Genomic DNA, 14,447 nt, shown 5'->3' with positions numbered 1-14,447 from the left:
ACTTATGTAATTTTTACCTATTTTTTTTGCGATTTTTTTTGTACTTGTTGTTTGAGGCTGCTGGTTGTTTGAATTCCAGATACCAGGTATCTTACTGTATTTAATTCCATGTACAATCCCTTACAAAGAATGAAATAAAGGGATGGATGATGGAATTCATCAAAAACTAAATAAGAAAGTAAAAGTTAATTTTTAAAAAATCTCCATTAATCCATAAGATCTGAGCCATTGTACATCTTGGGTATCGGAGGGCTAATTTTAGGATCAGAAAGATTGTCAACAATTGTGACTTGAAAGTTTATTACAAACCTCTGCAGTTTAGTAAGAATCTAATGGGTAAGACTATTGACTTTATACTGAGAGTCCATTTGCTTCAGTGCTGAGTATCTTGGAGGGATGTTGGTATCAGAAAGTCTGCTGAGAAATAAGGTAACTTGAGAACAATGCCTTGAAATCTGTATTTAATTCTAAATTGAAGGTTGCCAGAAGTTACTAGCTAATTTGATTTAATAATGGCAAGACCTGGAAGCCTTCTTGGTAATCTAACTGCACGATATTCATGTAATTGCATTTCTAGCAACACAGGCTTATTTCTATTTCCAGACTATTTTTTTTCTCCCTCAACTTTGATTTATTTGTCATTTATCTGGAATTCTTGCAGGATTTCCCCTGAGGTCTTACTGGAACTTCGATGGTTGAAAGCTCAGCAAAACTGCATATATTCTCATTTATTACTCATTGACTTCCACCAGTATTTTGCCTAAATTATAATCTGAGTTTGTAGAATGTTCAAAACATGCATCTGTACTGTCTCTAGTCCATGTAGCTGGTTCTTGTCAAACCCAATGAGAGAATGATGGGAGGGCCTAACTTGGATCAGAGTGTTAGAACTTAAAGTTTGGTAGATTATGTGTGCAGGGCAGTCAAAATGCCAGATCCTTTTTGCTTCAAAGGCTAATTAATTTGCCGTTTTACTTCTGATAAATGCCAAAACTGACTGCCATAGCATTTCTTTGTTCATAGTGCAATTAATTGGTGTAGGATGAAATATATTAGTCAAGTGGCTCCTTAAATGAAGGTGAACAAGAAAATCTGCTGATACTGGGGCTTATGCAGTAAATAAATGTGCTGGAGAAACTCAGCAGTCTCCCCACATCACTAGAATGTAAAAGGCAGGCTCAAACCTAAAATATCAAATGCATTTCACTTTCTATGAAAGCTATGTGAGCTGCCAAGTTTCTGCAGCACTTTTGTGCACTGCAAAAATTCCTTAAATATTGCATTCTTTTTTCCCCACTGTTTCTGAATATCCAATGAGGCAAAATTCAATAGATGACAGCTTTCTCATCATATATGTGTAGAACCCACTGATAATTCTAAAAATCTTTTGCAATTAAAAATAATTTGTTGAATGATTTATATGAAGCAGTATCAACAACTCCCAAAATGATAAATCAAGTGCAAAGAATTCTGATATTTTGGATGATAAAAATGATCCTTTGGGTGGAGACACCATGAGTTAAATGGGTTCTTCTGCAATAAAATCTCATAAAATGTCCCAGAAGAGAAAAATGATTTAAAGCAGGTTTTACTGCAATTGTCAGAAGTACTTTCAACAAGGGGTCAAGAACAGAAATTAGCAAAACACTGGAAGATAAGATATGCAATTAGATTGTTTTGGGAGGTTTATTTGTAAATTTAAATGCATTACAAGACAAAATAAGATTGTATCAGGAATATTCAAGTTGATCCAGATATCAAGTGTTGCAGAAGGAGTAAACTGGACTTGGCATTTTGGATCAACATCCAGTATTAGGTCTAATATAAGCATCAGGTTGAACATCACCAGTTTCTTCACAGTCAGAGGCAGGCAGAACAGGTGTGAACAGTGAAGGTAGCAAATATGACAATGAAAAGCATTAAAATATTCAACAAGCAGCATAATTCCTGTCATCAACTGGTTCATCAAAATGATTTTGCAACAATTTTTTTGTTGATACATGACAGTGCTCAGAAAAATCAAACAACAAATAAATTAATTTGTCATATGAAGTTAAGATTCAAGTTGAGAAATTGTCAAGGTGATTGGTTGATGTGACTGTGTTCAGAGTTAAGCTCAGGATAACCATTAAATACAGTATAACTCCGATTATCCAAAATTGTCAGGATTGCGCCTAATTCCAATAAACTATATTTTTGGAAAACTGGTCATTTTTTTTTAAAACAGCCCAATATCAACAGCAAATCACTTGTAACGGTACTTAAACAACAATAAACAAAAAGAGAAGGTTTTTTAAAGCATGATTTAATGTTTAATTCTCACCAAAAAACAACCTGAACCAAATAAGATAAATCCAACACTAAAAACTCGAAATTCTACTGAGAGATTTTTCCAGAATTCCATTTTTTTTCTTCATGTGACATCAGTTTGTCTCTAAAAAAATGTTGGATAACTGAGGACTTCTTATTGTTTGGGATATCTACATTTATCCAAATATTTTCGGCAGTGAAATTACACTATTTTAGCTTCAAAATTTTTGAGGTTAAATGAGGATTTCTGATTTTCCTGAAATCTTCAATGATCCAAAAAAATTTTTGGAGGCGAACAGACATCAGTTCCAGCTCCAAAGAAATTTTGGATAACTGAGAATTTTGGATAATCCTTTTTTGGGTAATCGAAGTATAATCATCTGAAAAGGGGTCTTTGCCATTTCTAACAGTGACTTCAAGAAGTAGAGTCAACAGAATTGACAGTAACTGAGATGCAGCAGAAAAATGACATTTATTGAAGCAAGACAAAGTGAGGGACCTAATAAGATGAATTTTCCAATCAGGTGATCAAGGGCCTCCAATTTAAGAGAAGTAAGAAATAAGGGAAGAGGAATGAATGATATTCATCTCTCCTGGAATGTTTCAGTATCAGAGCACAGATGCTGCTTGGTTATTGTGTGATTGGGACTTTGATGAAGAGCAAACCAGATAATTGGAAGCAAAAGCGAATAGAATAAAGAAACAAGATTCAAGAACATGCATCCAAATATTACAAATAGGTCTTGAATGTTGTGTAAATGTCTCTGGAAATGTTTTATGTTGAAAATTTGTAGTTTATTAGCAATATTGTTAGTTTTATGCTTCAATTACCACACTTACCTTCAACCTAAAATAGGCAGGAATTATTCTCTAATTAGATATGCATCAGATGACATATCTAGACTCAGAAATGAACAGTGTCTGGAATAGTTGTCCATTTTCAGTGCTGGTATTAAAAGACAATGCTGAAATGACTTAAAAGGCAGATCATTATGGAATGAATAGTTAAGATGAATAGACTGAATGCCCTCCCTCACTGCCATTGAAATTATGATCTTCATGTTTAAGTTCAATTTTATTGTTGTGTCTACTGAAATTCAGCGAGAAAGTTTGTTTTGCCCGCAATTCAGTTAGTCAACCCAAACCATAGCACAATAAAAACACTGGACAGAACGGAAAGAGAGAGAGAGTGAGAGAGAGATTAATTAGAACTGAGCAAGTAGCTTTAAGGAAGATATTGTGGATGAATGAGGCAACTAATCCATAGCAGGACAGCAAAACCAAATGACTCAGTGATATAATTTGAATGGTATGTGAGTTGCAGTGTGGAAGCTCACTGTCCCACATATTGAGCAAGCTTCAGAACAACAATCCTTATGAATTACTGAGCATCAGATGTCACACAGTTTAGAGCCTTAATATTCAGGACGGTTGATAGCTGTCACATACAGAGGCAGCTGGTTACTCCCAACCCCAACCATCTCTGCGTTTCATTCCATTATGTGATGACATTAGGGTTACTATCAGTTTGGTCCATTATCAGCTCCACATGGAATTATTTCTGAAAGCAGGTTCTGAGAAGTTAATGTCAGAAAATGCATAAGTTCAGGAAAGGGATCAAATAGTTTATTGTCTTGAACAAGTTAGTCTCAGTTGAAAATGTTGGAAATGTTGGCAAGATAGGCAATATGTGTAGATAAACACACCAGGTAAAATTGCTCCAAACCTAAAAAAAATAGCTTCTATTTATACACCTGGATAACAAGGAAAAGAAATACATCCTGGGTGGAATCACCAGCAGTGTTGGTGATGGGAATATTAAAGATGACAGGGAAACACAGTTTTAAAGAGAACAGAACAGAAATGAGAAAGAAAAAAATGTATGACAGAGTGAGAATTTTTTGGCACTAGTGACCCCATTTTTCAAATCATGTTGACCTGATTTTAGATTTAATCAATCTTCTGATGAGAATTCCCTCCAGTCTGGTCTGCATGGCCCTGTGCCATTCTAGATCTATGGGGTATCTCTTGTCAAGCCCTGAATCAGTCCCATTTACTGTAATTAAACTGAAAGTTGTTTAAGCTGCACTTCAGGCTTAAATATTCAGCAAAATTGTAAAATAATTGGTGTGCTTACAAATGTACTCTCAAACGCAAGTATTAGCTATTAAAATTTAATCAAACCATTAAAACTCTCAAACCATATTTCACAATAGCATTTGTGAGATGAAACATTTACAAGATGTATAAACTTTTAACAGCAATTCAAATAAATTCATTGAAAAAAAATGTAAATTACCATTGAAGTGAATGGAATTGGTCCATCAGATGGGATGGATATTGAAATAATGCTGGTGAGCACTAATCGGCAAATTCGAGCCTTCTGTGTTCATGCATACTCACCAGGAATTCTTGACTTGCAAGGAAATCTTAATGGTTCCACAGAGTGATGGCATTTCTCTGGAAAGTCTTGTCCAACATACCTATATGAATGAATGTGCTTGAGAAATAAATGTGCTATGGGTGAGAATATTTTAGCATACAACAGAATATGGTCAGTTGAGTTTATCTGCTATGCTTTCTGCAGAGTACAAGTGAGAAAGGCACCAACGTGATGATTTCAGCTGGATAGAAGGTAGGTATTTAAAAATTAATTTCCAAGGAACAAAAGAAAGAAAATCTCACTAAAAGATCATAATAAAATATCAGTTTGAGTGTTAGAATCTATTTGAATAATGAGAGTTCATGCTGCAAATGAAGTCGTATGCCTAAAGACTATAAGATATAGGAGCAGAAGAAGGCCAGTCAGCCCTTCGAATCCACTCTGCCATTCCTTTGTGAGCTGATCCATTCACCCACTCAACCCCACTCCCCTGGCATCTCCCCAGAACCACTGACACCTTGATTTTGCCTTAAGTACACCCAATGACTTGGCCTACTGTGGTGCACTGTTAGACAGAATCAGACACACTCAAGGTAAAGCCTGAACAACAGGATTTAATCCACAAAGACCTCTACAGAGCCAGGCTGGCTGTGGCTGCAGCAACTCAGTGTGAGGCCTCGGGAGGCAGGCGCAGGCTTATATCTCAGAGGGTGATTCACACCCGACCAGGTGGGGCTTGATCCATTCAGGCCGACTGATTGGCAGCCGGCCAGGTGTTGTCCTGTCCCCTTACACTCCTGCAGGTACAGAGGTTGTCCCCTGCAGTAGGCCGGTGGTGTACCACCACACCTTCACAATTTCCCGTGGTAGCAAATTCCAAAGATTCACCACTTTCAAGAGATTCCTCCGCATCTCTGTTTTAAATAGCCTTGTTCTAAACTGCTCTTACATGGGAAACAACTTTTCCATATCTACACCGTCCAGTCCTTTCAACTTTCAGAATGCTTTTATGAGGTCCCTCTTCATTCTTTTGGACTCCAAGGAATACAGTCCAAGAGCCATCAAATACCAATCCATTCATTCCAAGAATCATTCTTGTAAATATTCTCTGAACCAATGCCGACAAATCTTTCCTTAAATAAGGAGCCCAAATCTGTAACCCATACTCCAAGTGAGGCCTCAATAGTGCCTTATAAAGCCTCAATATCACATCCCTGCTCTTATATCCTATTCTTCTAGATATGAATGCCAACATGGCATTGCCTTCCTCACTGCTGACTCAACCTGGAGGTTAACCTTTTGACTATCCTGCATGAGGACTCCCAAGTCCTTTGTACATCTGATTTTTGAATTTTCTCCACTTTCAAATAATAATCTGCCCTTTTATTCTTTCTGCCAAAGTGCATGACCATAGACTTTCCTGTATTACATTTGCCTCTTTTTTGCTCATTCTCCTATTTGATCTATGTCTTTCTGCAGCCCCTTAGTTTCTTCAACACTCCTTGTCCCTCTAACTCTTTTTGTATTATCTACAAACTTAGCCACAAAATTATTTATTCTGCAATCCAAATCATTAAAACACAAATATAAGTTGTACCAACACTGACCCCTGCAGAATATTACTGGTACCCTCTCAGAAGAGGATCTCTTTATTCCCATTCTATTTCTTGCCATCCTTGAAAATCAATTCCAACAAACTTCCCAATCACCAATATTAGGCAAACAGGTGCATCATTTCCATCTGCTGTCTCCTTCCTTTTTAAATAGCTTAGTTCTCTGGAACCATGCCAGCATCTATTGATTCTTGGAAGATTATTACTAATGCCTCCACAATCTCTCTACCTACTTCTTTCATATCTGAGGGTGCATTCCATCTGGTCCAGCAGACTTATCTACCTTTAAATCATTAACTTCCCAAGCACCTTCTCTCTGGTGATTGTGACGGCACTCACCTCTCTTCCCTGAGACCCTTGAAACTCGGGTACTGCTAATGTTTCCACAGTGAAGACTGATGCAAAATGCTCATTCAGTTCCTCTGTCATCTCTTTGTCTTCCATTACAACTTCAGCATGAGGATGAACCCTTTTGATCATCAATGTTGGGAGGGATGGACTGATGACATCATGCATTAAAATGTGAATACAAAACTGTCTCTTCTGACAAAAATGAAATTAAGACCGTCAAAATTTAGCTCAGGTTTGTACCCTCCTTTGAGAAATTCAACCTGTTTTAGCATCAGCTGATTTGGATGACTTTTTTCTCTCTTCAATGTGTTGTGGCCAATTTATAAATAGTATAATGTTGTGTGTCCCAAGATCGTGTTATATGGCGAGCTCTCCACTGGCCACTGTGACAGAGGTGCACCAAAGAAAAGGTACAAGGACTGCCTAAAGAAATCTCTTGGTGCCTGCCACATTGACCACCGCCAGTGGGCTGATATCGCCTCAAACCGTGCATCTTGGCGCCTCACAGTTTGGCGGGCAGCAACCTCCTTTGAAGACGACCGCAGAGCCTACCTCACTGACAAAAGGCAAAGGAGGAAAAACCCAACACCCAACCCCAACCCACCAATTTTCCCCTGCAACCACTGCAATCGTGTCTGCCTGTCCCGCATCGGACTTGTCAGCCACAAACGAGCCTGCAGCTGACGTGGGCTTTTTACCCCCTCCATAAATCTTCGTCCGCGAAGCCAAGCAAAAGAAGAAGAAAAGAATGTTGTGTTTCCTAATCCTCAATGTATCATTGTGTATTTATTCATGTAGAGAGCACGTTAAGTCATTTGAATTTACCAAAGCCATTTAATTCAAATGATCTGTTTATTATTTTCCTAAGCAACATCTTGTTTTATATCACTTGAATGTCTTCTGTGGTTGGATCAATTAAATATATCTGAATCACTAAAATATCTTGCTTTACATTAATGGATAATTACATCATGAAAAATGAAAACTGAATAATCAAGTAAAGAATACAGATTAATTTGCCATTGCTCTAATGCAGTTATAAGTGTAATGAATCATTTACAACTGTGTTGAAAATTGTTCCTGCAGACAAACCTTTCTGTAAGTGTTTGCAATTGTTGATACAGATCTGCAAAATTAATATTCAAAGCTGTGCATTGCACATAAAATTCAAGCTTTTGATTGGAATTTCTTTTCACTTTCAAGTTACATATAATGTTTTGAGGGACATTGTATTTTGAAATTGAAGAGTCATTTGTATGCATAACACTTGGAACAGACTATGAGGTGTTCAGTAAATATATAATTTATGTATCAGATGACTTCTCACCATGCTTTTTATAAACACTTTTAATGTTCCCCTACATCTTCAAACATGAATTGACAGAATGATTTTTTTTACTTTTTATGCTATTCACATGCATCTTTGTAAGGCAACCTTAAAAAGACAGAACCAATTTCCATACATCTAATTAACATGAGGCTTATCATTCTAACCATGGCACTGAAGTGCCTGCCTCCCTGACAAAAAAAGAAAATCATAAATATTCAAAGCAACCCCATTTTATCAGCTAATGATGAGAGCACAGGTGCAGAATTTATCAAAGCTTGAAAACTCTATGATTGCAGCCTCTGCAGTAAACCTTATTGGCTTGAAGGGCAGAGCTCATCTTTCTAACCAATGGTTGAGCTTCAACATTCTATAGGTAATGTTGATGCAAAAATTCAAAACTGGTACCAATAAAAATATTATTTTCTGACGAGTTTTTTTTCTAATCAATGCCTACTGTTAATGTTAACTAGGAAACAGCAATAGTCATGGGATGTCAAATCATAATTAATCATTTCACATTTTGTGCTTAAACCTCTGGGATATTCATGGTGCCAACGGTATTAAGGATAAATAAATAATTGAGTTATACCCAACTGTTTTAGGGCCATAATTTCAGCATCCTTTCATTCATTCTGTACATAGTGTTTTAGAACACAAAGCACCCCAGGATATTGTTAATTCATAATATTTCCTAATTTGCCCCTTCTCTACCCTCTTCAAATTTGATGATCTTTAATCCTTTATACAGTTAATTTTAATGTAAATGAAACTCTTTCCAAATCAAAATGGGATTCATTTAAGTTCTGTAAGCTGCTCTTTGCAGATGGTTTTGTTGTTTAATTCCCATTCAGTACCACTAGAAATCCAAGTAAACTGTTATAGATGCAAAGACATAATCTAATCGGTTACAATGTTTTCAAGATGTTTCATTTGTGACCAGTGCATGCCACTGCTTTCACAGAAAACATCTGCCCCCACTATAATTTGATAAATGGAAGCAACTTGTAGTGAACTGATTTTATGTTTTAATATTGCACACTGGCATCAATCATAGCAATCTTCCTTTGAAGTAAAAATGATCTTAAATAAGATTTTATCTAACAACACCCTCAGATTATATCCCACACTTCAATCTGTTATAAGATGTTCACAAGAATTGCTGATGAATAATAGATTTGGTGTACCTCAAGCTTCACACCATTGATGGAGAGAACCGCTCGGGTAATGATATCTACTGTAGCAGCGGCTACACGGCTAACTGAAGGATCACACAACCAGACAGGTTGAGTTCAGTGAGAAAAAACTGATTTATTGCAGGCTGCCTGGCTGGTCTTATACTCCCAACCTGGACCTAGCTGAGAACCGCGCTGGGGGGCCCTGAAATCACCGGGGCGTCACGTGGGTCCCCAAATGCAGGCTTCTGAGCCCGGTGCTGAAGTCGGGAGGGAACCACTGATGGTGCCATTTTGGCTGGCTGCCCTACCGCATGCATGACAAGTGGGGCCAGTTCGCCACACAGCTCCCCCCCCCGCCCTCCACAACCGGCGCTAATGTTCTTTTTTGCTTCTTGGGTTGGGCCACAACTACTGGTTGGTGGGGTCGAAGTGGGCTGGCTTTAACCTCTCCACCGTAAACAGTTCCCTCTTACCACTGATGTCCAGTGTGAAAGTGGATCCTGAACAACTTTGTACAGCCATTCGTATGGCCTTTGTAGAGGTGCTGTGGATGGGCCCCGCCAGATAAAAACATACTCTGCAGAGTACAGCTCGCTGGGGACGTAAGAGTTCCGTGTGCAATGTCTGGGCGGCGGTGGGGCTGTGAAGGAATCCAACTGGGCCTGGAGGTGGGGAAGTAGACCATGCGGTGACTGCTGGGGGGTTGTGAGGTGCGTTGACGAACTCACCGGGTAGGGTTACCAGTGCACCATAGACCAGCTCGGCTGATGATGCCTGTAGGTCCTCTTTGAGTGTTGAGTGGATGCCCAGGAGCATCCAAGGCAGCTCGTCCATCCAGTCGGGGCTGGTGAGGCGGACCATAAGTGCCGACTTAAGGTGCAGTGCAATCACTCGACTAGCCCATTGGCTTGTGGGTGATAGGCTGTGGTGTGATGTAGCTCAATCCCCAGCCTGTTGGTGAGCTGTGCCCAAAGCGCAGAGGTGAACCAGGTGCCCCGATCACCGGTGAGGTGATTCGGGACGCCGAACCGGGCAACTTAACCATTCAAAAGCACTCGGGAGCAGGAGTCCATGGAGGTATCTGGCATCAGGATCGCCTCGGGCCAATGAGTGGTGTGGTCTACCACTGTTAAAAGGTAACGGTTACCTTGGGAAACGGGTAAGGGTCCGATGATGTCCACATGTATGTAGCTGACCCGTTCCGGTTATAGAAATTGACCATACCCGTGAACTCCTGTAACACCTTGAGGTTGTCCAGTTGTGGGAACTCCCTGATTGCAGCGACCTTCGTAGCGGCAGGTGTGGCTCCTTCGGCCGTGATGGTATGGCCCAGGAACTGCATAGACTTTTTCCCAAACTGGCACTTGGCCGGATTGATCGTTAGGCCAAAGTCGGCCAGTTGGGAGAAGAGGGTGCGCAGGTAAGACTTGTGTTGTGCCCGGTCTCTGCTGGTGATAAGGATGTCGTCCAGGTAAATGAATACGAAATTCAAATTCCTGCCCACTGTGTCCATAAGATGCTGGAAGGTCTGGGCGATGTCCTTGAGCCCGAACGGTATGCGTAGGAACTCAAACAAGCTGAAGGGGGTGATGATGGCAATTTTAGGTATGTCCTTGGGGAGCACCGGGATTTGGTGATACCTGCGCACCAGGTCGACCTTGGAGAATACCCTCGTACCATGCAGGTTGGCCGTAAAGTCCTGGATGTGAGGGATTAGGTAACGGTCAGGTACTGTCACATCATTAAGCCGTCGATAATCTTCGAAGGGACTCCAACCATCGGAGGCTTTCGGGACCAGGTGGAGTTGTGAGCCCCAAGGACTGTCAGACCGTCGAATGATCCCCAGCTCCTGCAGATGCGAAAACTCTTCCTTCACTATCTGGAGCTTATCCGACGAGAGCCGGCGAGCCTTGACGTGGACTGGCGGGCCTTGGGTGGTGATGTAATGAAACACCCCATGGCGTGGTGAGGCAGCGGAGAAGTCTGGCTTGAGGAGGGACACAAACTCATCCAGGATATGCTGGAACTCATCCTTGGACGTGCTGATCGTGGCTATCTGCGGAGTCCTTGGGTGAGGAGGAAGTCGACACCCAGGATGGCAGTTGTAAGGGACGAAACGGTGAACCTCCATGAGAACTTCCGCTGGCCGATCTGGAAGTGGACGGCCTTGTCTCCATACATTCGGATCTCCGTTGAATTGGTGGCATGGAGGGGAGTTCCTCGAGGCCAGTTGCATGACTCAATGGCTGTGGCCGGGATGACACTGATCTAGGCCCCGGTGTCAGCAAGGAAGTATCGGCCGCTGACTGAATCCCACAGCTAGTAAAGGCTGTGTTCTTGTCCAGCTGCCGCAGCCATTAACAGCGGCTGGCCTGCTTGTTTCCCTGGAACGAGCAGGGCTGACGACACTTCCGAGCCTTGGCTCACCAGCGCTGGTGGAAGAAGCAGAGGCCTGAAGTGGATGACTTGCTTCTGGCTATGCTCTTTGAGGCCCCTGCAGGGGCCGGGTGTTCCTCCACACCGCTAGAGGAAGGTTTGGTGTGGTCATGCCCATAACTTGAAACCTGCTGGACTACTTATTGAGCCATAGCTCCTGAGCCTTTTGAGCAACCTTCCTAGGGTCGACAAAGCTCTCCTGGGACAGTAATAGCCGAATGTCTTCAGGCAGATGGTCGAGGAAGATGCATCCGAAGAGTGGGCAGATAGTGTGATCGCCCATAAGCGCGAGTATCTCGTCCATCAACTCGATTGGAGTTCTGTCCCCTAAGGCGTCGAGGCACATCATCCGAGTGGTATGATGGCACCTGGAGAGGCCGAGGGAGCCAGTGAGCACCCGCTTGATGGTCCTGTACTTATCTTCCACAGGTGGGTGCTGAACGAGGTGCAGCACTCATTTGACAGTGGCCTGGGCCAGGGCGGAGACCATATGGTAAAACTTGGTCGAATCCAATGAAATATGGCAGAGGTGAAACTAAGCCTCTGCATGGCTGAATCAGGTCTCTGGCTCCTGAACCCAGAAGACAGGAAGCTTGATGGCTATAGCATTGATTGAAGGGTCGTTCATGTAGGGTTCAAAGACATTTAAACCTGTCAGGGTCACCAAATGTAGCGGCAGCTACACTGCTAACTGAAGGATCGCACAACCAGACGGGTTGAGTTCAGTGAGCAAAAACTGATCTATTGCAGGCTGCCTGGATGGTCTTATACTCCCAGCCTGAACCTGGCTGAGAACCACGCTGGGGGGCCCCGACATAACCGGGGTATCATGTGGGTTCCCAAGCATGCGCTTCTGAGCCTGGTGCCGAGGCCGGGAGGAAACCCCCGACAGCGCCATTTTGGCTGGCTGCCCCACCGCGTGCGTGACAAGCAGGGCCAGTTCACCTGCCTAATGGCATACCGCCACACTACCATGGTATTATTTTGTGTAAAACAGATGGCAACTTGAAGGTAATATAATTTTAATAAAATAATGAAAATGCAAAGTTCATGTTCAAATTTATTGTCACATGTATTGAAAATGCAGTGGTCATCATTGTTTTGTCGGCAGACCAGAAGACATCTCAAACAAGTGAGATGCAGTAAAGAGTACAGAATTACAGCAAGAGATCAGTTGGTATGGAGCAAAGGCCACGTGATTTTGTGATTTTTAAGGTTCATTCAGGTGTTTAGTAATGGTCCGAAACAAACTGAACCTGAATCTGGTTGTGTGTGATCTCACATTTTCTACTTGACGAAAGATTGTGGAGATCAATCTTTTAATAGGTTGGCTGCTTTACAAGTCTGAAGGAGTTATCGATGGATTGATGGAGGCGGGTGGGGGGGGGGAGGGGGTTTGTGTGATGGCCTGAGTCACATTCACAGTCCTCAGGCGGAGCAGTTTCCATACCATGCAGTGGTGTACCCTGAGAGGATGCTTTCAATGCTTCACCTGCAGAACTTGTTAAAGGACACTGAGGCCAAATTTCCTCAGGCTTCTGATGAAGAAGAGGCGCTGGTTCACTTTTGGGCCATTGATATGGGTGGACCATGACAAATCACTTAAAAGGTGGAAATATACTGGTCTAAATATACTGTCTTTATTTAGATACTTTGGAAGAATGACCTGACTTTATGACCCAAGTAAGTTACTTCGTGCTGCTTAAAATTAAGTTATGCAAATATGGTCTTTGAGCAGGTACCTTTAAGCATGTGTCTGACATGATTAATGCAAATTACTATTAATAAAGTGAAAAAAAACATAAGAAGAGTTTTATTCTTCCTATTTGAAATTCTGTGGTGCCATTTGGAGAGGTCATGTTCTGCTTCTGAAGGTTAAAATACATTGAACACTCTAAATGAGAATGGTTGATGCCATTAATGGTAAAAATAAACAAGTTCTCAGTTTATCATTACCTTTTATGTTACAGCTTCAGCTTGAGTTTGTTGTGAAGATTCTGGGTATGATAAATTTTCTTTATGCATACATATCTCTGGACATTTTAAATTACAACAGCAGTGATGGTATGAGGCAGAGGGAGAATGGTGAAGGGGAAGATTAGAAGCAAAAAATGTATCTAGAAGTGTTATAGATGGCAACACAATCCATTATCATCAGCTGTTTTCCTAAGAAAATTGAATTAATAGTTATAATCTCATGGTATTGAACTCTCATTTGAGGCCGGAATGATGTAAAATGTTTACTTGATCGGTGAGGTAATTCTCCTCAAGGTTATGTTGAACTTTACTGTAACAGTAGAGTGGCCGATGATTGGTACATCCATTAAAATAATGGGACATCCTTCTCAAATAGTAGAGCAAAAATTAGACTCCCATAATTGAGGAGGAAAGGAGAAGCTATGCTGAAAATAAAAGATAGCAATTCAGACCTCCATTAAAAACTTCAAAGATGGATTGTCATTTGGGAGAATGAGGCATCAGGAGACGAACATACTCTCTGAGGGAGAGTCCCAAATGGAAATATATTTTAGAAAAGAGATGAAGAAGATTTTTTTTGTGCCCAGAGGGTGGTGAACCTACAGAATTTGTTGCCATGGGCGACTGTGAAGACCAAGTCATTGGCTATGTTTAGGTTAGAGGTAAATATGTTCTTGATTTGGAAGAGTATCAAGGATTACAGGGAGAAGGCAGGAGAATGGAGTTTAAAAGGATATAAATCAGCCATGATGGAATGGCAGGGCAGACTTGATTAGCTGAATAGCTTTATTCTGCTCCAATGTCATGGTCTTCTGGTAAGTACCTGACTGAGGCTTGCATGCCTCACATCTTAGCTAGTTGAAAATTGACAA

Source organism: Narcine bancroftii, chromosome 3, assembly GCF_036971445.1.
Source record: "Narcine bancroftii isolate sNarBan1 chromosome 3, sNarBan1.hap1, whole genome shotgun sequence".
Taxonomy (NCBI): domain Eukaryota; kingdom Metazoa; phylum Chordata; class Chondrichthyes; order Torpediniformes; family Narcinidae; genus Narcine; species Narcine bancroftii.
Note: the sequence above shows the minus strand (reverse complement) of the source record.